Source organism: Canis lupus, chromosome 1 (genome assembly GCF_048164855.1).
Source record: "Canis lupus baileyi chromosome 1, mCanLup2.hap1, whole genome shotgun sequence".
Lineage (NCBI taxonomy): Eukaryota > Metazoa > Chordata > Mammalia > Carnivora > Canidae > Canis > Canis lupus.
In genome coordinates, this window is record NC_132838.1 from 24,254,829 (window position 1) to 24,278,034 (window position 23,206).

The 23,206-nt window shown below is 46.8% G+C and overlaps 1 long non-coding RNA gene and 1 pseudogene across 1 annotated transcript; both read right to left on the reverse strand.

The window, feature by feature from the left end:
- Positions 1-505: 505 nt before the first annotated feature.
- Positions 506-3,299, reverse strand: LOC140613686 (protein NipSnap homolog 3A pseudogene; annotated as a pseudogene).
- A 5,198-nt stretch (positions 3,300-8,497) lies between these two features.
- LOC140631730 (uncharacterized) lies at positions 8,498-11,490 on the reverse strand. Its single transcript, XR_012029255.1, has 3 exons — positions 11,202-11,490; positions 10,206-10,291; positions 8,498-9,238 (listed from the first exon to the last, which is right to left on the reverse strand). It is a non-coding gene; the product is annotated as an uncharacterized lncRNA (long non-coding RNA).
- Between the last annotated feature and the right edge of the window lie 11,716 nt (positions 11,491-23,206).

A 23,206-nucleotide genomic window follows, 5' to 3' on the forward strand; every position in this document is an offset into this window, starting at 1 on the left:
GAACATGCTCCATTAAAAAAAAAGAAATGGGTGGATTACAGAAAGGTGAAAGTTAAAATATCCAGACCACTAATATTTCTTTACAGATATATAGTTTTATTATTGCAAGTATTTTCATAGCCATAAAGATCTCCTTAAAACAAAGAGATGTCCAAGTATCTTTGTTAAGTTGTGATTTAAATGAAGTTGAAAAAAAAAACAAAAGAAAAGGAAAATGAAGTTGAAACACCTCAGTAGCTCAGTTGGTTGAGAATCTGACTCTTGATTTCAGGTCAGGTCATGGTGTCAAGGTCATAGGATGGAGCCCCACATCTGGCTCAGCAGGGAGCCTGCTTGAGATTCCCTCTCTCCCTTTCCCCCTCCCCTTCCTGCCAACCCTTCTCCCCACTTTCTCCCTCTCTCTCTCTTTCTCTAAATACATAAACTTAAAAAAAAATAAAATAAAATGAAGTAAAATAGGGAAATTAATTATAAATGAACACACTTCAGCATATGAACCAATACGTCTTCTAAAGTTTTTTAATACCAAGACCTAATTACATTATTTTCCAAGTTAGAACGACTAATAATTAATGTGAAAACCATAACTAGTACAGATGGCACAGGTGATACTGTACTTTTCCAAAGTAAAGAAATATATTTGATCTAAATTTTTGTGAGTCTCATTTGGTATCACAAAATAAACTTAACTGGGCAAAGAAATTGTTTAAAAATACCAGAAAAACAGACATGATGAAAAGATAGACATTGTGTGCAAATAAGGTTAAAATATTGTCACAAGCATGGAAATGTGACATCATCATTTGAATATAATAAAATGTTATAAGGCAAAGGGTTGTCAAAATAGAGAAGAAGAGATATTCTGAAACAAAAGAAAAATCAAGATCATGCAGTAGTGATAACAATTTCTAACAGATACGCAAATGTCATAGGGGAAATGAACAGAACTATCTCCTGAAGCGGTGCTGACAAAAGACAGAGGTGGCTTCCAAAAATGCAAGGGACGTAGCTAATTAACCTACCACCTCCTCGAAATAAAAGTGAGAATCTCTTGGGAGAATCAAAGCCCCTTAACAGACACATTTTAGAGCAGTTAATGAAATGCTTCATATTTCAGTAGCAGACTATTTCAGCGGTGAGGTGACATAGGAATCCAAAGCTTCTTCTGCTGTAACACTTCGTAGTTGACATTTTCCCAAACAGCCACCATGAGTCTGAGGTTCTCATGAAACTGATGTCTCCCAGCTACACGACTATCCACACTCATTGCACCAAAGAACACGAGCTCTGCTGGTTGCTCCATATTCTGGGCAGAGAACACCAGTTGGTTTTATGTGTCTTCAATCTAAAGGGCAGTGACTTCCCTCTTAATGTGTCACCCCGCGGAGCTGGCCCATCAGGTTTCATCTGGAAAATAACCAGTTCATGGACTCCTTTGGAGGCTTTTCTGTTTTGGACAATGGTACCACGTAAGTAATCTCAAACTCTTGGTTAGCAAGGAGAGCCAAATTTGGGATGAGAAATTGTTCTGGGCATTCCTTATTTTTGATCAAGCCTTTCTGAACTTCAGTTTCATGAGCAAAACCATCACACTTCCAAACATGAAACACTTCATTTACTCTGCCTCCAAATTTTGCACTCCTGAAACCAACCAATGCAGAGTCAGCTGTTCAAAGATGAATGATTTTTGTAACATTTTCTGGAAACTCATTTATCTTTAAAAGTTTAAGGCCGTAAGTATGAAACTCACGGAGTATTCCATCATACTGTCTGCCCCCCGCCCTCCATAGCAAAGGCGGACACATCTGAGGGTGAATGGCTATGTGGCCAGACCCATCAGGAGACTATCATGCTGGCAGCTTCAAGTGTTGAGAAGGGCAGCCAGTCAGCGGTCTTTCAAGGGTCCCTCCTCCTACGGTTTCCCTATTAGAAACTAGGACCTGGCCAATTTTTTAAAATGTTGATATCTTTTAATATTTAAATGAGAATGATTGAAATAATTACTTGTGCCACCATGATTTTTATGAAACAAGCTTTACCAAACTAACCTTGTTTCTGTGCTGAGAAGCTATGAGGGAAGCTAATATTTTCCTGGGTTGAGATTTCAAGAAGTTACTGTCAAACTCTCGCTGTGGACAATGTGGGTAAACATGGACTGAATGAGTTACATGAAGAAGAGTTTTCTTAACTAGTTGAATTACTGAACATAAATGCTCTTGATAAACTCAATTCTGTCCATCTGAAAAGTAGTGCGTGATGATGGAAGGGATCCTCTTCTTGCAGAAAAACCCATATTTTTGGCACATTTTTATGACTCAAATGTACATATAGAAATCAGATACATGATATTTTGATGCAACTGCTTTGAAGATATTTTGACATTTGTGTAAAGCAATTTAAAGAAATTTTTCTAAAAAATAGAAATTTTTCTAAAGTGCCACTAATATAATTATAACCACACTGACTTCCTGATGTTCATCTTCATCTTCCATTTCTGAGTGAATTTTAGAGGTGCAGTAAGGTCAAACCCAAGAATAGGATGAGGCTTAGAGATGTTCATGGTTCACATTTCTAGGAGATGAAAAAGCTATTTTTATATTTTGATGTGCCCATTTTGATATGACCAAATCACAGTCATCACATAAAAGTGGTTTTTCCAGACCTGATTCCCATACGCTCATTTGCATCACAGATTTTGAAACTCCATAGCAATCAGAATAGGTCCCTTCAGCACACCAAGGGGAGCTTACTTGCCAGGTTGGCAGTAATTCACTGTGCTTCCAATATTGTGAAGACACAAACATAGAGGGATAACTGATGTGCTGGCTTTAGAGTCAATATTTGATAGATTCCCACCAAGCCAGGTGGTTTCCTCTCACTTTTAAGAAATACAGGTAAAGACTGCACATCGTTTTTTGGTTGTATGTAATTGAAATAGACCTTAGGTAACCTGAGCAAGAAAGGACTTCATGGGAGGGATTCTGGGAAGTGCTTGCAATAATAGTAAAAAGAGGAGGGTGAACAGCAGGGTCTTGGAAAACCCCAGAATCAGAGCAGCTGCAGGGATGTCAGCGGAGAACCCGAACACTGCCTCTGTAGGGAAAGGCCATCATCGGAGTCAGTTCCAGCGACCATGTGTCCCTCAGCAACTCTGCCCAAGTCGCCACGTTTGTCTGATGTGCCCCCCTCTGGGAAAGGGGCTGCTGGGGTCATGGCACTGACGGCTCAGCCACATGCATGCAGGAGGGCAATTTCCCAAGGAAAATAAGAAGAGCACAATCACCAGAGCAAAGGGGCAGTCTGCTGGGAAAGGAGAGAGAGAGAGAGAGAGAGAGAGAGAGAGAAAGGAAGGAAGGAAGGAAGGAAGGAAGGAAGGAAGGAAGGAAGGAAGGAAGGAAGGAAGGAAGGAAGGAAGAAAGAAGGAAAGAAAGAAAGAAAGAAAGAAAGAAAGAAAGAAAGAAAGAAAGAAAGAAGGAAAGAAGGAAAGAAAGAAAGAAGGAAGGAAAACAGAAAAAAGGAAAATAGAAAAAAGGAAAGAAAGAAAGAAAGAGAAAAAAGAGAAAGAAAAAAAGGAAGAAATAAAGAAGACAGAAAAAAGAAAGAAAAAGAAAGAGAAAGAAAGAAAGAAAGAAAGAAAGAAAGAAAGAGAAAAAGGAAAACAGAAAAAAGGAAAGAAAGAAAGAGAAAAAAGAGAAAGAAAGAAAAAAGGAAGAAACAAAGAAAGAAGACAGAAAAGAAAGAAAGAAAGAAAGAAAGAAAGAAAGAAAGAAAAAAGAAAAAAGAAAAAAGGAAGGAAGTAATAAAGAAAGAAAGACAGAAAAGAAAGAAAAAGAAAGAAACAAGGAAGGAAAGAAGGAAGGAAGAAAAAAAGAAAAGAAAGAAAGAAAGAGAAAGAAACCCCCCCAACCCAGATCCCCTGGGGACCCGACTTCAGGCAAACACTCCTCCTCATTCACAGGCTCGGCCTCGCCCGCTTCCTGCACCAGGGCCCTGGGGAGCTCCCCGGGAGCGCGGGGTCCCGCAGCAGGCAGCGCCCCTCAGTGCCCGGCCATCCGGGGTCTCCCGTGGCTCTGGGCCCGGGGACACCCCTGCCCTCGGGGGCTGTGGCTGCTCCCTCACGTGGCCTCCCCCTCCCCCAGCTGTGCCAGAACTCCTGGGTGGGGGCCCTGGGGGCTCAGGGGTGGAGCACCTGCCCTCAGCCCAGGCCGTGCCCCGGGTGTCCCGGGATCGAGTCCCGCACCTGGTCCCCGCAGGGAGCCTGCTTCTCCCTCGGCCTGGGTCTCTGCCTCTCTCTGTCTCTCTCTCATGAATAAATAAATAAAATCTTAAAAAAAAAAAAAAAAAAAAAAGCTCCTGGATGAAGCTGTTGTCCCGGCTGCGTGGCAAGGGTTCCTGCCATCCTTGCGGGGTCCTTGGCGGCCGTGCTGAGGCCCTGGGGACGGGAGGGACTCCTCGCCAGCCCTGCTCCCGGGTGACGGAGGACTTGGGGACTGTGATACCACCACCCCCCCCCGGCTGTCATCTGCAGAGGGGACGGGCCGTGTCCTTGCAGTTCCAGGGGGCAGGGCCAGAGCGGGGTCAGGTCAGGGAGGCAGTGCTCCCTTCGGAGCTAGGAGCGGTGCCGCACCCCGGGGCTGCCCACACCAGAGGGGCCAAGCCGGGATCCATCTCCCGGGCACCGGCGGGGCGCCCACCGCAGAGATCAGCGCTCCAGGCCCCCAAGCCCCCACAGGAGCCGCAGGCTCCAATTAAGGACTTGGCAGGTTTTTTTGTTTTTTTTTTTTGAGATTTTATTTATTTATTCATGAAAGACATAGACACAGAGAGAGAGGCAGAGACCCAGGCAGAGGGAGAAGCAGGCTCCCTGTGGGGACCCTGATGCAGGATTTGATCCCGGGACCCTGGGGTCCCGCCCTGGGCTGAGCTCCCCGCCTACCCCCGTCTTGTTCTCCCCGCGGCTCCCATGCCCTCGTGCCCTCTGCACGGCCCCCCTTCTGAAGCCTGGGTTGTGGGGCCGGAGTCTGGGAAGGGCTGCCCCCCACTTGGCCACCCCTGAGCCGACGGCCTTGGAGAGAGGACGGAGGAAGCCGTCCCCTCTGAGCCCGGCTGACCCCAACGCAGAACGCAAACCCCTAACTTCTGATGCCCCCAGAGACCTTAGGGGAAAAGGCAGCGCTGTCCTGGCCTCCCCGGGGAACCCGGCCCAGCCCCGAGCCCGCGGCCCTTGGACGGCTGCAACAGGCCCGAAGCCAAACCCCACGGCCTTCTGACCCAGGGACGCCCCCCGACCCCCCACAATCCCACTGCTTCAAACAGTCCTGCTCCACAAGGGGGGAGCCCACGGGACTCAGTGTCCCCGTGGCTCCACTCGGGTTCCTGGGAAGCGGGGTCCACGCTGGCGGCGCACATGGGCCGGAGCAAGCGCCCTTCGCCAGCACGACCCCTCGAGGAGGATCCCACCTTCCGTGCAGCTTCCCGTGGCTTTTGCCCAGGGCTCCTCCCGTTGGCCTCCTGTCACCGCCGACCCGCAGACCAGGCCTGGAACGTGCTGAGAAGGGGCGGGCGCCTGACACCTGCCACGGTTTGGGGGCCCCAGGGAGCTGGACACCTGCCGACACGGACCCGCCTGCAGGCGTGACTTGGACGCTGTCCCCAGCAGGAGGGCTCTGAGGCCCTGTTCTCCAGGGCAGGGGGTGTCGCCCGTCGCTGGGTGGGAAGCACAGGGCAGGAGCATGGGGCACCCTGGGGGGCACAGGGGGTTCCCTCGGGCTGGGCCCCCGGTGGGAGCAGGGAGCTACTCCCCCGCTGCAGGTTAGGGACCCGGCTCCTCGGCCCGCCCGGGCCTCTGCACGACGGCTCACACTCTGCGGGCTGCGTCCTCCCTCTGCCACCCTCAGACCCCAGTGCCTTGGTGCCCCTCGCCCCCCCCACCCACTTCCAGAGTGTGGCGGCCACCTGGGGACCCTGCGGTCCAATAACGAGCCAAGCAGCTGCTCAGAGCCCCAGGGACTCGCAGCTGGGGGAGCGGAGTCCTGCCTGGGGTCGGGGGCACAGGGTTGGGGGGGCGGCCGGATGCGGCCTAATTAGGGCCCCGCTCGGGAGGCCTCAGCAGATGGCAAGGCCCGGAGCCTCGGGAGGCAGCAGGACTCCGTGGGGACCCCACGGTGGCTCCTCTCCAGCTGTCCCCGAGCCCTGGGGGCGGGGCTCTGGTCCAGGGCCTGGCTTTCCCTGCCAGGAGGGGAGAGGCTCTGCTCCCCGGGCCGCACCCCGACCCTGAGCCCCCCGCAGCCCGCCCGCTGGGCCCCGCTGGTGCCGACTGAAGAGGACTGTCTGTGAACCGCGCACCAGAGGGGTTGGCCTGGGGACGCTCTCCCAGGTGTAGGCGACTTCGTGATACCCGGAGGGCAGGATAGGCCGGGGTGGGGGGCGAGGCCACTGCCTCCCGGACGGGCCACCACCTGGCCACCTGGCCACTGGCCACCGCCGGCCAGACAGGGCCCAGCGTGTGTGGAGACAAAGGTCCTGAGGGCTCAGCCAGAGCGGGAGCGGGGCCCTGTCCCCTGAGGCTCTGTCATCAGAGAGGAGTGGGCCCCGGGCGCAGTGGGGCGGCTGGTGACGAGGGCCGCACACCTGGGGGTGCAGGAAGCAGAGCGCAGTGCCCCGGGGACACGTGGGCCTCGCGATGGAGGGACAGACCCCGGGGGCTCCCGGAGGCCAAGGAGCCCCCCCACCACCTGCCCCCACGACCCTGGGCCCCGTTCACCAGCCCCGCAAGCACCGCAGGGATTTGGAGCGCGACCCGCACGTGTGCAGCTGGTGGTGGCCCCTGCGACACGGTGGGGACGTGAAGTCACCCCGGCCCGGCGGCGCCCGGTCCGCCCGCAGCCCCGCAGCCACCGCCCTCTGCTCCCGGGCGAAGCCCTGCGAAACACGGTCATACGGCTGAGAGAGCGGCGTCCGAACCCACGACTGGGACGGATCCCACTAACCCTCTTACGGTGCCTTGGTGTGGGACCAAGCTGCGGGGGGGACGGGCCACGCGCACAAGACATTTTCGTCCGGGGGAGGACCGGGCGGCAGCGGAGCGTCTGAGCCACCTCCGGGCCCCGGGGCTGCTGGGGGATGACACATCCTCCGCTGGTCGAGGCCGGTACCGTGGACATTAATGGCTCAGCTCCTCCAGCAGCGTCTGCAGAGGGAGGCTCCTTGGAAATCTGGGGCAACAGTGCCATCTAGCCGTCCCTGCTCCAAGGTCTTCAAAGCCGGGTTTCCCTGTCCCTGACCTGCCGGGGAAAAGGCCACCATTGTTTTAAGGTTGACCAAGTTGGGGAGATGTTCCTCAGGGACCCGCCTCGGCTATCCATGAGCACGATCGGTTTGCAGCAGCTTGGAGTCCAGTTGGCTTTAGAAAAGGAGCTCAGGGGGCGCCTGGGGGGCTCAGCCGTTGAGCATCTGCCTTCGGCCCAGGGCGTGACCCCGGGGTCCTGGGATCGAGTCCTGCATCGGGCTCCCTGAGTGGAGCCTGCTTCTCCCTCTGCCTGGGTCTCTGCCTCTCTCTCATGAATAAATAAATAAATTTTTTTTTTAAAGTAGCTCAGCTTTGCATTCTGGGTGGACGAGCCAGGTTTCAGCAGAATTGCATTAGCGTGGAGCAGTTCCGGACACACGATGGGGACAAGGCAGGGTCTTCAATAAACGGTGCTGGGGAGACCGACGGCCACATGCAAAATAATGAGCCTGGGCCACTTTCTCATCCGACGCCCCATACGAAAGTAAAGTCAAAATGAATAAGGAGCTTCCTGTGAGATGCAAAATTATAGAACATTTCACCCAGAAGACACTTCGGGGCTGAGCCTTTAAAAGGTAAGGAAACGGGGGCGGGGGGGGCAGGGAGAAGACGCTGTGCATCTTGGAGGGCACTGGGGGAGCTTGTGGTTGCTTCAGGCTCACAAACCACAACAAATATCCCGCTCGCGGGATAGGAGCAACCCTTTGCAAAGGGCAGGGAGAAGACGCCGTGGCATCTTGGAGGGCACTGGGGGAGCTTGTGGTTGCTTCAGGCTCACAAACCACAACAAATATCCCGCTCGCGGGATAGGAGCAACCCTTTGCAAAGGCTACCGGAGCCGAAGATAAGAACACGACACGGAGGCGAGAGCGCCCCGAGGAGGCGGATCCGCACAGCTGCGGTGGGACGGCGAGGCCCGTATTAAACACAAGGACAGACGTGGGCCTGTGTCTAGGACACAGGCAGACGCAGTGGACGCGTCGTTGATCAGCCCTCCAAAATGTCATCGAAACGGCTGGGACAAATAGTCGAGTTAGTCCCCAGACCGACATCTCCGTAGCCTGGCCAGTCAGACGTCTCCCTCAACGCGGGAACGTTGCAGATTTTAATTTGGGGAGTAGGGGTTTGCAGGTTTTGTTCCTCCAAAGGCCCTTCGGAGCTTTTTTTATTTTTATTTTTATTTTATTTTATCTTATCTTATTTATTTATTTATTTGTTCATGATAGACACAGAGAGAGAGAGAGAGAGAGAGAGGCAGAGACCCAGGCAGAGGGAGAAGCAGGCTCCATGCTGGGCCCAACACGGGACTCGATCCCGGGACTCCAGGGTCACACCCTGGGCCAAAGGCAGGTGCTAATCTGCTGATCCACCCAGGGATCCCGCCCTTCGGAGCTTTGACTTCAAATGTGTCAGAGCCTCTTTCTATCCGGGATGAGGAACATCGTGGGGAGGCTCGGCCGCTCGGAGCAGGTAGGAGGCTTCTGGATGCGCATTTGAACTGCCCAAGGATGTGTCAAAAACAACAGACGCCCCCAACCCGAAACAATTAAATCAAAATCTCTAGTGGAGAGCCGAGGTTATGAGCAATGTTGAGGTCCCCGGAGCGACTCCAACATGCAGCCAAGGTTGAGAATCCCCGGCTTCCAGCCCAAAGTTTCTTCTGGAGGTTGAGAAAACCAAGGCTCAGAAGGACACAGCAACTTGCCCGGCAACGCACGCGCAAGTCATGGCAAAACTGGGACCCGTTCCCTCCTCCCCGTCCTTCCCGGTCTGCTGCGGCGCACGTGTCATGCTCAGCTCTGCAGCGTGCTCGGCTTTGTGAGCCACCAGCTAGGCGGCCAGAGTGGTCGCCCCCTGCAGACACGGCCCCGAGACACAGCCATCTGGGAGCGGCCTCTAGGTATTGGCGGTGCTCCCTCCGAGCACTGGGTAAAATCAGCATTTAGGAACCTGAAAAAAAGAGATGCTTTTAGCATCTAACCAATATGAGGTGCTGCTACTTGGTGATATATTTTTCTACAACTACGGTCTTTAGATTTGCAGAAATAACCACAGAGTGGGTCAGGGGGGGACCCCCAGGGACAAACTCCATTGATCACCTGATTGGTGGACCATCGTGGTGCTTTGGGTCTCCAGTGTTCACTACTTTCCAAAAGTCTGGGTCCATCCTTCTCCCCACGCGTGCGATCCCCCTGATGAGCTCTTGAGAGAAGGTTAGGAGGAAGGCTGGCAGTGTAAACTGTTGGCTTTGCAGCAGATTTCCTCAATGGGACTTCTCCGCCCTTCAAGGGCCTCTGGGTCTAAGAACTAGCTCAAGTCCAGATATTGTCTTAGGGCCCACGACCTTCTATCAGTCCTCACCCCACCCAGAGCTTTTCCATCCATGCAAATCAGGTAAGCCTTTAGTAGCCTGCCCATCTGTTTCAGTTTTCGAGGAATATCCAGATCACCCCGCCGATGCCATGTCCTGGTGGCCATGCTATTCTGATTTCTGCTTTGGCTCTACTAACCCTTTCAGGAGCCATACCCACCCACCTTGTCTTTGACAGTTAAATACCACCTCCTGCTCCCAGGTTCCATCAGCCCCACTTAAGTCAGGGAGCCCGGGTGATGATAGCAGTCCCCACTGTCACTCCCGGTGCAGAAACAAGAGCCACCACGGAGCTTTCCATGGAGGTTGGGCCTCCCCCCACAAATGCATCGTGCCCAAACTTGGTGAAGGGAGTGCCCCCCGGGCCCTCCGGGGCGGACACAGGAGATGGGTGAGCTGGTGTCATATGATGAATCTGCCCCAGCACATTCCCATTTCCTGAAGTTTTCAGATAGATCCCTTCTTCCTCCGTCTCACTGAGGACACCCAAAATAGGTCATCCTGCCCCATCCCACTTGTCCGAAAGGTCTGGCCAGGACTCATTACCTTTTTTCTTCGTGACAAATCAAAAACCCCAGTGATTCCAACATCCACATTTTGCTTCCAAACATCTCCCAGGCTGCTTCTCAAATCTTAAAATAGAAAAAAAAAAAATTCCTGTTAAACAAAGTGCCCCTGGTTTTACAGAAATAGCAGATCGTGAACCATGAAATGAACAACTGCGGCAACACCAGAAGTTTAGGAGAGAAAAATGACTCAGGAAATCTTAGCAGAAGATTCTCTAGGCGAGGTTTGCCGTGACCAGGAATTTACCAGCAGGGCATTGGTGTGAAGGTCCTAGGCTGAGGCTCACCCTCTTCCTTCAAGCAGAGATGCAAAAGTGGGGGTGAAGAATCTTGACCTGGTGAAGCCAAAATTGTTCCTGGGCTCTTACCTCTACTGCTCCTTTAGCATCGGCCTGGAGGCAGTTGGTCTTTAGCATTCCCAAGGTGAAACCCCGAGGCTTTAAAGGGTGGTGGCCCTTAGCAACATGCATAGGGACTCGCATCAGGTTCCCAGCTACACCTGAGGATGACTTGATCTCCAAGCCCCTCTTTTTGGATTCGGATGTTGTGACTAACATAACGTAGGCTGTCAAAGAACCCGGTTCAGGAATCCTTTCGCACTGTGGGCACGTCTTGTCACTCCTCAGTGAAACCCGGACCTCGGCTTTCACTCTGAACAAAGCACAAAGGTCCTTCCAAAGGGCACAGGCCCTGGGAGACAGGATCCCCCTTTCCTTTCCGACTCCCTCCCTAGCTCACTGTGGTCCAGACACAGCGATTTCCTTGCCGTTCTTCAAACATGCTTCGGGCCCCCCCCGGCCGTTCTCTCTGCTCCGCAGGCCCCTCCACTAGCTAGCCCTCTGACCTCCCTTAATCTTTGTGCAAATGTCATCCAAGAACGACCCCGACAACCCCATTTTCCACGGCATCCTCCATCTCCCTGTTCTGCCTTTTTTAATTTTTTTCTAACCACAGTACGTGTTGTTTTCTGACATACCGTATACTTTATTTTGGCATCGCCTGTCTCCCCCACAAGAACAAAAGCTCCATGAAGGCAGACGTGTTTTTCTCTTTCGCCACTGCTAAATCCCCAAGAGAAGCTTGGCACGTGGTAGGTGCTCAGGAAGTATTTTGATGGCAATTGAATGAGTCCGGACGTGCTTGGCTCTGTGGTTAAGCCAATCACAGCTTCATAAATGGGATCCATGAAAGAGCTAGACGTGGCCGGTTTGCCTGCTTTTTCTCTCCACCAAAGTGGAACAATCTCCCAATTCAATTAGTTAGAAATCGCCTAAGCCTGATAAGGCAAACAGACACAACAATTAATATATCTACAGAATTTCTTTTTTAAGTTCCTTGAAACATACATGGGTGGTTAAAGCAAAAGGTTTCCACTCCACCTGAGCTTGCCATGTGCCTGTAGTTTAAAAAGTGAATCCTGTCCCACTAATGGTGATCTTCATCATTTTGCTTGGAGAAGGAGGTTTCAAAGTAGAAGAGAAATCATAACTGCGATTCCTTTCACACTAGATTAATCGCTTTACAAAACAGCAGGCTGTATGTAACCCCACAGATATGGAGGATGTGAGAGGAAATCCTCAAACATCTGAAATAAATAGCATCAGTTCACGACAAGAGGCCACTCTTGTCGGGCCTCATCTGAGTATTATTCCTTTTGGCCAAATGAAACTTTGGCCAATGGGTTGCTTGGTTATTACAGTTTATTCTTGTGGGGTTTTTGTTGTTGTTGTTTTTACGGGGGAAGGGGGCAGAGGGAGAGAGAGAAAGAGAATCCTAAGCAGACTCCACACCAAGTGCAGAGCCTGATGTGAGGCTTGATCTCACAACCCCAAGATCATGACCTGAGACAAAAATCGAGAGTCAGATGCTCAACTGACTGAGCTGCCCAGGTGCCCCTATTATGATTCATTCTGAACCCCGGTAGCTGTTGTATATCCTAGAAATCGATCACCAACAAGATACATTTAGCAGCTGGGGAACTCCTGGTAAAATATTCATTTTTTTTTAATTTGTCACACACTAACTTAGCGTCTCATAGACTTGTTGAATATGCCAAGTAGAACACTTGGAGATAATATTTCAACATAAGTAGAGAGAGGGGCTCCGGGATGGCCTCCCAGATAACGTGTCCTTTGGACAAGCGCTGAATGAAGTGAGGAAGAAGCCGTGGAGATTTAGGAGGGGGAACATTCCAAGGAGAGAACATGCAAAGTCTCTCAGGTGGAAATGAGACTGACATAGCAGGACACAGAAGACTCTGCTTTCGGCCTTTCTCCTTCCTCTCCTTGGGGAGAATCCCAACCCTTCATCCTGCCCCAGGGGACAGCCTCCCCTTCTCCGGTAGACCCAGGGCCTTCCCAGCCCCTAGTTTGAATCAGACGTCTCAGAGTAACTGTGCCCTGGAACTTCTGTTGCCAGAGGCCCTAGGACTAGTTCTCCCAGGTAAACAAAACCCCTTTGTCCACCCACGGACAGGAAGCTACAGATTCTTGGCCTTTCCACACGGGTTTTCCATTGCTGACAAACCCCATAATCAAGGAGAAGGGTTGGCAAGACTCCACCTTTCCCTGAGCAGTGCCCCCTCCTGCCCCACCCCACATTCCCACAACGGAGCTCAAAACATGAGAAGTAAGACAGAGCTGAGCGGCATGAAGGGCAGGCTGACAGTGGGCTCATCCTGCCCCATTTCTCACAGGCCGGATGTATGTCATCATCGTGGGTGAGCTGGATTCCCCACTTCCACCCAGACCCTCCAGCAAGGGAAGGGAGTCAGCAGTGAGGAAGAGGAGGAGGGAGCCACCCCCACCAGAGCCAGGCTGGGGTTACAGTTAGGGACACGCAGTCCGGATCAGACCCTGCTCCTGGAGGGAAATCACAGCAGGTAGAGGAAGAAAGCACCCCGGCCATGGGTTCAAAGCTCCTCCAACCTGAGCGAATGGGGCCGCAAACAGTGTACAGGCTGCAGTCTTTGCTAAGATGGGTCCCGGTTGTAGAGGTATTAATGTTCCCACTCTTGTTTTCCATTTGTCTCAGCCTCATTTCCAGCAGTTCCCATTTCCAAGCTCAGAGGCAAGATGGGCCATTCATTTGAACAGAAATGTACACAGAATGAATTGCAAGGATTATAGAAAGACACGGGGAGCCAAGGTATCGTTGACCGTCTACTGCCTGCTTGCTACCATAGTTTTCTGCTGTGAAGTCCTTGTGGTAGGTGCCTTCTGCATGTCACCCCGTTGAACTGCCCACTCAACAACATGTGATAGGTCCCCATGTTGCAGATGTCCCCCTTCTGAGTTGCAGATGTCCCCTTTCTGAGGCTCAGAAAGGTAGAGATACCTGCCCAGGCTCACAAAGCTAGAAAAGAACCAGAGTGAGACAGAAATGTCCATGGTTCTAGGGTCCAAGGACACTGCTCCTCCTACAACTCCATGCAGACACTTGGAAGAGAAATAACTTTATGCTGAATACTTGTGAATACGTTAATTTTTCTAACTCGCCTTCTTAGAATGAGAAAACAGGGCATCAGGATTCCATTAAGTTGCTGGTAGGAGGAGTGAGAGTAGAGGGGTAAGGCATAGAAAAGATGCAAAGCCAGAAGAGAGCATTGCTGACTTTGTGTTTGTTTGCCGCGTGGCTCGAGCTAGCCTTTCTTCCCGGGGGTAAAGGGAGAGAAGCCGGCAGTAGTCATCACCTGCCTGCAGTCCAGCTTCCCACCCTGCCTGGCAACAGGCTCCTCAGATACATGAACGAAGCAGCGAGCTGCCCAAGCGATGTGGAGGGGAGGGACCCAACAGGCCTGCCACTGAAAATCTCCCTACCCCTTGGCCTGACATTTCCCTTCATCTCGCAAATACAAATATAGAGGCACGGAGGGTGAACAAGACTGGCAAAGAAGACATCACCAGTCACGCAGAATCAGGATGAGAAAGAAATGAGCAGCTCACCCACAGCTTGCGTGTTCATTCATTCATTGTTTCATTCATTTATTCAGATTCATTACAACAGCAAAGCTCTTGCCCTTGTGGAACTGATGTTAAAGTGAAGAATGTAGACCAGATGTCTGGTCAATAGATGAATGGATAGAGAAGATGTGGGGTACACACACACACACACACACACACACACACTGGCATTTTACTCAGCCACCAGAAGGAATAAAATCTTGCCATTTGCAATGACATGGATGGAACTAAAGGGCATTATGCTAAGCAAAACAAGTCAGTAAAAGAAAGACAAATACCATATGATTTCACTTACATGGGAAATTTAAGAAACAAACAGATGAACATAGGGGAAGGGAAAGAAAAATAAAATAAAAACAAAGAGGAAGGCAAACCATAAGAGACTCTGAACTCTAGGAAACAGAGGGTTGCTGGAGGGGAGGTGGGTGGGAGGGATGGCGTAATAGGGTGCTGGGCATTAAGGAGGGCACTTAATGTAATGATCACTGGGTGTTATAAGCAACTGATGAATCAATAAATTCTACCCCTGAAACTAATAATATATGTTAACTAAATTGAATTTAAATAAAAAACTCCTTAAAAAGGAAGGTAGACCATAAATGAATGAATATTCAATACTGTATTGGTATAAAGAGGTAGAGGAGAAGTTGGGAGCAGGCCTCCCCGGGATGCCTTAGAGCAGAGACCTGAGTGAAGTGATACGTACATACGAGGTTACTGCAGGGAGAAGGAACATAGGTGATGTGTACAACAAACTGGAATGGGGGCCAGAACACCTGGATGGGAGCGAATGAGGAGATGGCAGGGTAGAAATGGTGAGAGGGAACTCATGCTCTATTTTTTTTTAATTTTTTTTTATTTTTAAGATTTTATTTATTTATTCATGATAGACATAGACAGAGAGAGAGGCAGAGACACGGGCAGAGGGAGAAGCAGACTTCATGCCAGGAGCCCGACGCGGGACTCAATCCCGGGACCCAGGATTGCACCCTGGGCCAAAGGCAGGCGCTAAACTGCTGAGCCACCCAGGGATCCCCTCTATTTAAAAAAAAAGAATTGTTTTTATTTTAGAGCGAGTGGGGTTGGGGGGAGAGGCAGAGGAAGAGAGAGAATCTCAAGCAGACTCTTGAGTCTTGAGTGTGAAGCCTGACACAGGGCTCGAGCCCATGACCCTGACATCAGACCTAAGCTGAAACCAAGAGTCAGATACCTAACCAATTGTGCCACTCAGGCACCCCAAGAATGTAGAAAAGTTTTTAACAGATGCTAGAAGTAACATTTAATTTTTTTTTCTTTGGAGCATGACATGGGCCATCTATTGCAGTAAATATCCATTATCTCTTTGTCTCTTGGTTCCTTAGGCCTTTCGAATGCTCTTCTATGTATGCCTCAAATTATTAGAGGTAACCTGTGCATGACTTCACTACCAATGTTTTCACTTTAGATTGTCTTAAACAGGTAACTGGAAAACTTAGAACTTTTACAAAGTCAGGTTTATATAATCATATATGTTGCATTCCTATTGCTATTATAATGCAGAATTCTTTTATGATAGATATGCCTCTAGAATAGGGGTCTTTCACTGGGGTGAATGTTTTCCCTAACATTCTCTAATGTTCTTTGCACAAGGATGCACTTAAGTGGGCTTGGGTCACATCTCATCATCAGATCAAAGCAGTTGGCATGGTTGGAAGAGGTACCATCTGTGTGTATTCCTATGTACAGGAATAATCGTGCTCTATCATAAAGTCTTCTGTGAGAAGAATAGCGCTTTGGATTTATCTTAATAGTGATGTAAAGCTGGAGAGCTGAAAAAAAAGGAACATCATTATCTCCTTTATGTTAAAAAAACACAATTCCTTACTCTTTGCTACCATGTAGAGAGGCAGCTGCAACCTGGAGAGCCGGAGAGGTGGAAGGTGTGGATGGCGTGAGCTGGAGCAAGGAGGGCAGGAGTGAGAAGCGTGGGGAGGTTTTGGGGCCGGGAAGTGTTGCCACGGTGGAGGGAAAGGGGTCTGCTGATGCCTTGTATACAGAGCATATGAGACAGATGTGATTCAAGGGTGAGAGCCCAGTTTTCATCCAGAGCGTGTTCTCAAATCATGACACCACTGACCAAATCTTACACATGTCAGAGTCTGTGTCAAATTTAGCCTTATATCTCCAGCCCCCAGAACAGTGGATCCCAAATAGAAGGGGCTTAATAAATCTAAATGATCAGATGGATGCGGTGATTAACACATGCACATTTGCACAAATGCCAACATTCAACTACCCTCCTTCCCTTAGGCTTTGGCTATGGTTTTCCAATGATTTTAGCTTGTTTTCAGGTAAAACCCTGATTGCATACCAATAGGTAAAATCAGATAAATTGCCAAATTTTCTTAATGGACATTTATAATTTGAGTTCAACTATGAGATTTAGGATAAAGGCGATCAAGGAGGCCAAATGGTTCTGATAAATACAGACATTTGAAATCAGACATTAGGGGTGACAACTGCAAGTTTTTATCTGCTCTACCATCCGTTTTGTTTGGTTGCACCTTATGAAGAAATGCTTACAACTGGCAAATGCTTTCAATGTGTTGTGTGCCAGTTAGCAATGCCTTTGGCTGCACGTAAGGAAAGAGTTAAATGCCAGAGGCTTACCCATCAGGATATTTATTGTTGATTAACAAAAGCTAGGGATATAGAGGAGCGTAGCAGTTAGATATAGTGGCTTATAAGACCCCAAGTACCCCAAAGGTGGGCAACGCAGAACTAGTTCAATGGTTCAACAGTGTCATAAGGACCCAAATTTTTCCCTTCTTCCATTCTGCTAGCCCCAGGCTCACCTTTCACCTTTAGGAGGCCACTTCATAGTCATGAGCCATCAAAACAACACCCAAAAACTGGAACAAAGGGTAGTCAGGACAGAAAGAGACCTCTTTGTGACCCTCTCCCTCTGCCAGGGAAACATCTTTTCCAGATGCCACCAACAGAGTTCTCTCGTGTCCAACTGGCCAGATCTGGGCCGCATGCCCAGTCTTAGCCTGTCACTAAGTTACAGAACTTTCTGCCTAATATCTGAACAAGACCAAGGAGTAATTTCAAGAAACCTTTCAATAACCAATCTGGAAGCTTGAAAGACAAGTGGCAGAAATATTTTGCATCAAGTGGAATAAATAATCATACAAATGTAAAACTGAACCATCTCCTGCTATTCTCTGTAACGAAAGGCAAATTTGATCAGATCTAGTCTGAAGATTTCTGAAAGTGGAAATAAAATGACACAAAGAAAAAAGTGAAATATTACAATTTCCTATTTATCAGTGTCCCATCCACTGTGGCCTCTGCTCCCCCAGAATCTCTCTCCTCTCCCATAAATGCTCTTGAGGAACTTCATCCCCCCTGACTCCTCTCCGCCATCTCTCCTCATCTCTAGCCCCTGTGATCACCAGCCCAATCTCTTGGCTTCTCCATTTGCTCTTCTTCCCATTACACTGGTGAGCGCAGTCATGCAGACAAACGATTTCCCTAAAATTGAAGAAGGGAAAACATCATAGTGCCCACACTTTAGCAATTTCACCTCTGTCACATAATGATATTGAATAACAATTCTCATTTCCTCTCATATATAATAGAATCAGATCAGAAGTGCCTCAAATTTACAATAAGGGCAAAAAAGTTACTTATCATTCAACATTACAAATTTGCAGCATAGATTGACTTGTTATTCCACTAATGACTCAGCGACATGACATGAACAGGTTCTGAGCATCTACTTCAGAATGATCCATGTATACTTTAGGGAAGAACTCTTTTGTACCATTTTGCGTGATTAGTTAGATGCAGGCCTGAATTTTTTGTAAAACCAATAGAATTTTTTTTCAAGTTAAAACATATGCTCAAAGATGGTAGGAAAAGCTTTCTTCTGAAAGCTACACTCCCTACACAGACACACACACACACACACACACACACACACACACACTAAACCTAACAATGCAAAAATATCTAATGTTAAATTGAAAATAGGAAAAATTTGGTGTGGGTCTTTTTCCTTAGTCTATAGTTTTTATTTTTATTTTTTAATAGTCTACACTTTTTAGTTTAAATTTAATTAGTTAACATGTAATGTATTATTGGTTTCAGAGGTAGAGGTCAGTGACTCCTCCATCTTATAGAACACCCAGTGCTCACTCCATCATGTGCCCTCCTTAATGCCCATCACCCAGTTACCCCTTGCTCTCTAGCAACCCTCAGTTTGTTTCCTATGATTAAAAGTCTCTTACAGAATGGGAGAAGGTATTTGCAAATGACACATCAGATCAAGGGCTAGTATCCAAGATCTATAAAGAACTTATCAAACTCAACAGCAAAGAAACAAACAATCCAATCATGAAATGGGCAAAAGACATGAACAGAAATCTCACAGACGAAGACATAGACATGGCCAACATGCACATGAGAAAATGCTCTGCATCACTGGCCATCAGGGAAATACAAATCAAAACCACAATGAGATCCCACCTCACACCAATGAGAATGGGGAAAATTAACAAGGCAGGAAACCACAAACGTTGGAGAGGATGTGGAGCAAGGGGAACCCTCCTGCACTGTTGGTGGGAATGTGAACTGGGGCAGCCACTCTGGAAAACTGTGTGGAGGTTCCTCAAAGAGTTAAAAATAGAGCGGCCCTAGGACCCAGCAACTGCACTGCTGGGGATTTACCCCAAAGATACAGATGCAGTGAAACGCTGGGACACCTGCACCCCGATGTTTATAGCAGCAATGTCCACAATAGCCACACTGTGGAAGGAGCCTCGGTGTCCATCGACAGATGATGGATAAAGAAGATGTGGTTTATGTATACAATGGAACTTTACTCAGCCTTTAGAAACAACAAGTACCCACCATTTGCTTTGACGTGGATGGAACTGGAGGGTATTATGCCGAGTGAAGTAAGTCCATCGGAGAAGGACAGTCATCTTATGGTTTCACTCATTTCGGGAAAATAAAAAATAGTGAAAGGGATCATAGGGGAAAGGAGAGAAAAGGAGTGGGAAATATCAGTGAGGGAGACAGAACATGAGAGACTCCTAACTCTGGGAAACGAACAAGGGGTCATGGAAGGGGAGGTGGGCAGGGGGTTAGGGTGACTGGGTGACGGGCACTGAGGGGGGTCCTTGACGGGATGAGCACTGGGTGTTATACTATATGTTGGCTAGTTGAACTCCAATAAAAATATACCAAAAAAACATAAAAAATAAAATAAAAGTCTCTCATGGTTTATCTCCCTCTCTGATTTTGTCTTGTTTTATTTTTTCCTCTCTTCCCCTATGATCTTCTATTTTTGTTTCTTAAATTCCACATATGAGTGAGATCATATAATTGCATTACTCTGACTGGCTTATTTTGCTTAATGAGCTACATTTCTTTTTTTAAAAACAATTCAATTCTTCCCATGGTAGGTAAACATAAGTTGTGAGAAAATAGTTTTTCACATTATTTTTCCAGAGATTCCTACAAACATATAAATGCATTGATGAAGAGAAGTGTCATGTTAACATGTTAGAAAGAAAGACAGGGCCCCCAATAAATTCCTGACCCCACCTGTGTACAATAGTTAGAAGGAACCCAAGCACTTCAGTCTATGAATTCCATGCAACCATCCCCTCTATGACAGGTATTTATTTGACCTCTTCCTGTTGAAGGTATTTTAAAAATGTAGAAATTCAGCAAAAAAGGACACGAGTTACCATCTAGCACACTAGATGAAGTTTATCTCCCATTGTAAAGAGGTCCATAAATGCATTGGTATTATCTAAGGATAAGAACAAATAAATAAATACTCACTACATGATTTCAATACTTATTTCACAGGTACAGTAATTAAAACAGTAAATTATGAACACAAAAGTAAGTAAAGAGATCAGTGAATAAAAAGTCCTTAATAGATGTTCACTACATATACGGCTGATTGATTTTCAATGATTTTCGACAGCCAATGGCAAGGTAATTAAATAGAGAAAGAAAAGTTTTGACTTATTTTGTTTTTCAATAAATTGAGCTGGAACTTATAAACCATAATGAAAACAGAAGAACCTTGATCCCCACCTCATACTCTATGTGAAAATTAATTTGATATAGATCAAACACACAAACATAAAAGAAAAAACAAAGTTTTTAAAAGGAAACTATCTTTATGACCTGGGGATAAACAAATATTTATAGACAGTACACATATTTCAAGAAAAATTTCTGCTAAAATGTTGACTGCAATTTAATTCGTAAATAACTCCAAACTGGGAAAAACCCAGGAAACTATCTAAAACCAAGGAAATAGAAAAGGAAATAGTGGTATGTTAATAAAATAAAAATTAACTACTGGTACATTAAAAAATTTTAATGAATATTAAAAACATAATATTAAGTAAAGAAGCCAAACACAAGAATATATAAACTACCTTGTTCTATTTATAACAGGTTCAAAGATAAGCACAACTAACCTAATGTGCTATAATTAATAGTTGCTCTCTCTGGGAATAGGACATGAGCTATTGACTGGAAAGAAGCACAAGAAACTTGAAGTAGTAATGGAAATCTTCTGTTTATAGGGCTATAATTACCTTAATGTATATGTGCATCAAAATTTATTGAACTGTATGCTTAATATCTATGCATGTTTTGTTTGTAAATTATTCCTCAATAAAAACAATATATAAATGCTTGAATACATGAGTACTGAATTGTAAGTTGCACTTTTACTTTTTCTATATTCTAGGGTTTCTGCAATTGTGATGCGTCTTTTAATTATGGACCATAGAAATTTTCCAACCATCTGGCATTAAATTCTTTTCTTCTTAAGATTTTATTTATTTATTCATGAGAGACAGAGAGAGACAGAGAGAGAGGGAGAGAGAGAGAGAGGCAGAGACACAGGCAGAGGGAGAAGCAGGTTCCATGCAGGGAGCCCGACGTGGGACCCGATCCCAGGACTCCAGGATCACACCCTGGGCCAAAGGCAGGCGCTAAACCACTGAGCAATCCAGGGATCCCCTGGCATTAAATTCTTTAATATGCCTTTAATATTGGGGCACCTGGGTGGCTTACTTGGTTAAGCATCTGACTCTTGATTATTTCAGGTCAGATCGTGATCTCAGGGTCATGAGATCAAACCCCGACTTGGACTTCATGCTGAGTGTGGAGCCTTATTAATATTCCTTCTTCCCTCTGCCCTTCTCTGCTCATACTCTATCACTCTAAAAATATAAATAAATAAATAAATAAATAAATAAATAAATAAATAAATAAATAAATAAATAACTTTTATATTTATTTAGTAAACTTTTCTACTGAAGTGCAAAATATATGCAAAGATTCCTAAGTATACAGTTTCATAATTTTTCATAAAATAAATACTGCCATATAACTGCGTCTAAGATCAGGATGTAAAATCTTACCAACACCATGAATGCCTTGAAATTAGAACTAAATCACAACAAGAAGTTTGGAAGGACCTCAAACACGTGGAGGTTAAGGACCATCCTGCTAAAATATGAAAGGGTCAGCCAGGAAATTAAGGAAGAATTAAAAAGATTCATGGAAACTAATGAGAATGAAGATACAACCATTCAAAATCTTTGGGATGCAGCAAAAGCAGTCCTAAGGGGGAAATACCTCGCAATACAAGAATCCATTCAAAAACTGGAAAGAACTCAAATACAAAAGCTAACCTTACACATAAAGGAGCTAGAGAAAAAACATCAGATAGATCCTACACCCAGCAGAAGAAGAGAGTTAGTTAAGATTCAAGCAGAACTCAACGATATCGCGACCAGAAGAACTGTGGAACATATCAACAGAACCAGGAGTTGGTTCTTTGAAAGAATTAATAAGATACATAAACCATTAGCCAGCCTTATTAAAAAGAAGAGAGAGAAGATTCAAATTAATAAAATCATGATGAGAAAGGAGAGATCACTACCAACACCAAGGAAATACAAACGATTTTAAAAACATATTATGAACAGCTATACGCCAATAAATTAGGCAATCTGGAAGAAATGGACGCATTCCTGGAAAACCACAAACTACCAAAACTGGAACAGGAGGAAATAGAAAACCTGAACAGGCCAATAACCAGGGAGGAAATTGAAGCAGTCATCAAAAACCTCCCAAGACACAAGAGTCCAGGGCCAGATGGCTTCCCAGGGGAATTCTATCAAACGTTTAAAGAAGAAACCATACCTATCCTACTAAAGCTGTTTGGAAAGACAGAAAGAGATGGAGTACTTCCAAATTCGTTCTATGAGGCCAGCATCACCTTAATTCCAAAACCAGACAAAGACCCCACCAAAAAAGAGAATTACAGACCAATATCCCTGATGAACATGGATGCAAAAATTCTCAACAAGATACTAGCCAATAGGATCCAACAATACATTAAGAAAATTATTCACCATGACCAAGTAGGATTTATCCCCGGGACACAAGGCTGGTTCAACACTCGTAAAACAATGTGATTCATCATATCAGCAAGAGAAAAACCAAGAACCATATGATCCTCTCATTAGATGCAGAGAAAGCATTTGACAAAATACAGCATCCATTCCTGATCAAAACTCTTCAGAGCATAGGGATAGAGGGAACATTCCTCAACATCTTAAAAGTCATCTACGAAAAGCCCACAGCAAATATCATTCTCAATGGAGAAGCACTGGGAGCCTTTCCCCTAAGATCAGGAACAAGACAGGGATGTCTACTCTCACCACTGCTATTCAACATAGTACTGGAAGTCCTAGCCTCAGCAATCAGACAACAAAAAGAAATAAAAGGCATTCAAATTGGCAGAGAAGAAGTCAAACTCTCCCTCTTCGCCAATGACATGATACTCTACATAGAAAACCCAAAAGCCTCTACCCCCAGATTGCTAGAACTCATACAGCAATTTGGTAGTATGGCAGGATACAAAATCAATGCCCAGAAGTCAGTGGCATTTCTATACACTAAAAATGAGGCTGAAGAAAGAGAAATT